General features: G+C 39.1%; 1 pseudogene across 1 annotated transcript; it reads left to right on the forward strand.

Annotated features, from left to right (window-relative positions):
- Positions 1-1,860: 1,860 nt before the first annotated feature.
- Positions 1,861-3,407, forward strand: LOC308551716 (metastasis-associated protein MTA3 pseudogene; annotated as a pseudogene). The gene is made up of 2 exons: positions 1,861-2,596; positions 2,759-3,407. The product of its transcript is annotated as a metastasis-associated protein MTA3 pseudogene (transcript).
- Positions 3,408-4,442: the final 1,035 nt, after the last annotated feature.

Raw genomic sequence — 4,442 nt, forward strand, 5'->3', positions numbered from 1 at the left:
TGCTGCATACAAGCTAGAAGTAGGCTATCTGGGATTAAAGTAAGGAAGAGCAGGAAGTTTGCATTTCCCACAGGTACTTCCTATTTCACAGTGATCATGACACAATGAAATTCAGGATAGATAAACAAAGAAATAAATTCTTTGTGCATTCAATATTTGGAAAGGGGAACCATGGAAAAACTGTCAAGAAAAAAACTGATGTTAAGAAAAAAACTGAAAAGAAGAGTTTATAAGTTTAATAACTTACAGGATTCTGGACTATTTTAAAACAACTATTGGAAGCTCAGAACAAATGTATGCCAGAGTACAAAATTATTACATGCTTGGAAAAAAAAGTTCTTTATGTCATGATGGTGGTGAGAGACTGCCAATGCTTTTTTTTTTTTTAAATTGTACTTTAAAAAAAAGTTTGCATAACATAAAATCTACCAACTTAACCATTTTATGTTCCATAGTGTTAACTATATTCTCATCATTGTGCAACAGATCTCCAAAACCTTTTTCATCTTGCAAATCTGGAACTATACCCATTAAAAAACAACTTCTCTTTTCCCTTTCCCCTCAGACCCTGGCAACCACTATTATACTTTCTGTTTCTATGAATTTGACTACTCTAAGTATTTCATATAAGTGGAATCATACAGTATTTGTATTATTATGACCGGCTAACTTTATTTAGCATAATCTCCTCAAGGTTCATTCTTGGTGTAGTATGTGACAGGATTTCCTTCTTATTTAAGACTGCATACAATTCCATTGTGTGTATTTGCCACATTTTGTCTATCCATTCATCTATCGATGGACATTTGGGTTGCTTTCTCTTTTTAGCTATTGTGAATGGAACCTGCCAATATTTTTACTTGCATTTGTATCATTTTAATCTGTTTATATGAACATAAGTAATGTTTGCTATTCCTTCTGAACTCAAGGGATGAAGGATTAACTATTCAAAACTGGTCTTTCTCCCTGCTAAGCAAAAAACCAAAAAAAACCCCACACAATACAAAATAAAACAAAAAACATCCCACCACCAATAGCCAAGAGAAAGAAACACATAAGCAAAAATAACACTGAATATTTGAGTGTTCTATCACTAAACAACAGTAGACCCACTGGGTACTTGTTAAATTATAAGGTCTTTTTAATTTTTAAAATTGATTTGAGAAAAAGAGAGAGATTTTGTTATTATACTTATTCATGCATTCATTGATTGCTTTTTGTATGTGCCCTAACCAGGGATTGAACTCACAACCTTGGTGTATCTGGACAACGCTCTAACCAACTGAGCTACCCAGCCTATAGGATCTTGAGGTTATGCTTTTCTCTTGAAAACAAAGGGGACTGTTTGCTCAAATACAACAGATTTTAAAATAATAAGTTCCTGCAAATCTATATTGATTATATAACTTTTTTCAAAACACTGGGATAATATAGCATAGGTAAAATTCAGGTCGTTTTGGCAATTACTTCTGTCTAAAATGGTGGTTGCCAAGTCTGGTCAAGTACTGGAATCTCCTAAAGACCTTAAAAATCGGTATTCCTTAGGCACAGGGGTTTGGAGAGGCTGGGGGACCTCTACCTCATCTTCTACTTCTTTCAGTGGGAGTGTGAGGTGCAGGTATGGGCAGTGGGGGCCCAGCTAGACAAGCCTGTTTGTGGGGACAGGGCCCAGCACCTCTTGTTCCTCACACTCCCATCCGTTTTTTGACCTGTCCCCCAAGAATGGGGCTTAGTGGGTCCAGGGCGCCACAGCCAGAGGTAGGGAGTTGAGCTCTGTCTGGACATTTGCTCTTCTGTCTGCCTCCTTCCCAGCCTTCTGCAGAAGTGAGAAATAAGGTCAAACAAACTTTCTCCCTACTCATGATACCCTCCTCCCTCTTGCCTTATGTCTACTTTGAGAATTCTTCCAGCAACTCGTACCTAATCAGGAGGACAGAAGAACTCAACAAGATTGCAACTGGCAATGTGGAAGCAAAAGTAGTGTGCACTTATAGACGACGAGATATTTCCAACAAACTTGTAAGGCTTGTAGACAAGCATGCTAAAGAAATTGAGGAAGAATCTGAAACAACAATTGAATCTGAAACAACAATTGAGGCCAACTTGACTGATAAACAGAAACATCAGTTGAAACATAAGGAACTCTTTTTATCCCACCAGTATGAATCTCTGCTTGCAACACATATCAGGGGGAAATGCACTGTTGCCCTTCTGAATGAGACAGAGTCAGTACTGTCATATCTTGATAAAGAGGATGCATTTTTCTACTCATTGGTCTATGACCCCTCAGTGAAAACACTGTTAGCTAACAAAGATGAAATCTGAGTGGGACCTAGACATCAAGCAGACATTCCAGAAATGCTCTCAGAAGGAGAATCAGATGAGAGGGAACAGTCCAAACTGGAAGTTAAAGTTTGGGACCCAAATAACCCACTTACAGATTAACAGATAGACCAGTTTTTAGTTTTAGCATGTGCCATTGGGACATTCGGTTGAGCCCTTGATTGCAGCAGTTCTGTAAGGCAGCCTGGTTTGCATAAGAGCTCAGCTGCAGCTTCTCAAGATATCACCCTGTTTAATGCTATGGATACATTGTGTAGACACAGCTATGATTTGAGCAGTGCAATTAATGTCTTAGTGCCACTTGGAGGACCTGTTTTATGCAGAGATTAAATGGAAGAATGGTCAGCCTCTGAAGCTAGTTTTTTTGAAGAGGTACTGGGAAAAAATGGCAAAGACTTCAACTATATACGTCAAGACTTTCTCCCTTGGAATTCATTGACTAGCATCATTGAATATTATTACATGTGGAAAACTACTGACAGATACGAGCAGCAGAAATGTCTAAAAGCAGCAGAAGCTGAGAGTAAACTGAAACAAGTGTATATCCCAATTTATAGCAAAGCAAGTATCCACCAGCAATGGTAAACCTGGTGCTGTGAATGGAGCTGTGGGAACCATGTTCCAGCCGCAGAATCTCCTCTTAGGGCAAGCCTGTGAGAGCTGCTATGCTACACAGTCTCATCAGTGGTATTCTTGGGGCCCACCCAATATGCAGTGAAGATTATGTGCAACTTGTTGGCTCTATTGGAAAAAAATATGGCGGCCTGAAAATGCCCACCCAGTCAGAAGAGAAGTTATCTCCCAGCCCACCTACAGAGGACCCCTGTGTCAGAAGCCACATGTCTCGCCAAGCCATGCAGGGGGTGCCGGTCAGAAACACTGGGAGCCCAAAGTCTTCAGTGAAGACCTGCCAAATTTTCTTCCTTCACACTACATATTTCACAAAATTTGCTCATCAGGTCTGCAAAAATACCCTCCAGCTGTGGCAGGCAGCGAGATGGCTGTTTGTTCCTATTAATTATGCTGATATTAGGGCAGAATGTAAGATGCTTTTAAATTCTTAACCTTATGTATTGTGTTTCTGACCATTTTCTTTCTTTCCTGCTCTCTCTTTTTTGTTTTGTTTTTGTTTGCAATAAACATAAGTTCTTCTGTTTAAAAAAAAACAAACCTGTATTCCTGATTCCCATTTACAGCTACTAAATAAAAAACTCCAGGATCAGGACCCACTGCTTTCATTTGACCTATGGGCTCTGACTAGAATGGATCATGTTAAATCATCAAGTCATTCTTTTGTTATCTTGGAATAATCTAAAGCCTTTCCAAAAAGCCTCTGGCTTCTTCTTTTATCTGTCAGGGATATAGATATTTATTTCACTGTCACTCTAGTGCATTTCTGGGACTTCTACCATGTCAACACTCCATTACTCTGTGCTTCCCCTTCCATGACCATTGCGCCTTGCTCTCCACAGCCATCCTTGACTTATCATATTACTACCCCCAATACAAAGTCCTCTGTTCCCTTCTCTGGATCAGAGCCTCTGTGATTTTCGAGGTGGCAATTAGTCAAACTGTTAAGTAACTAATTGAGATGTGCTAATAGGTTCTCTCTCTCCCTCTCTCTTCCTCCCCCCTCCCCATCTTTCTCTGTCTCTGTCGCTTTCTTTCTCAAAACCTCAAAACCAGTACCATTTTTGTTGCCTCATCTGGGAAATACATTTTAGAATAGATAAGAAAGGTAAGGAGAGAAAGATTTAATATATTTCTTATTATGCTTTAAATAATCAAATCCCTAGCCTACACTCACCCATACCCAGCTACAGATGTTCTCTAAATTGTCACATGTTTGTCCTTTCTCCCCTCTCCCTTAAATGTTCTCAGACTAACAGGACACTAAATGAGAAAATGCCTCTCCATAAAATTTGCTTATTTTAGTATTTGTCTCACTCAATATAGTTTCCTTCTCATCATCTGTAATGTGCAATCAATCGCATACCCCTCCCTTGGGAAGGTTGTTTATTGGTCATTTACATGATTAAAGAATGGAGAAAAATGGAGACACTTCAAAGAATAGAGGTGTTTTAATAACCTCCAATTTG

The sequence above is a fragment of the Miniopterus schreibersii genome, assembly GCF_964146895.1.
Source record: "Miniopterus schreibersii genome assembly, chromosome: X".
Classification (NCBI taxonomy): Eukaryota; Metazoa; Chordata; class Mammalia; order Chiroptera; family Miniopteridae; genus Miniopterus; species Miniopterus schreibersii.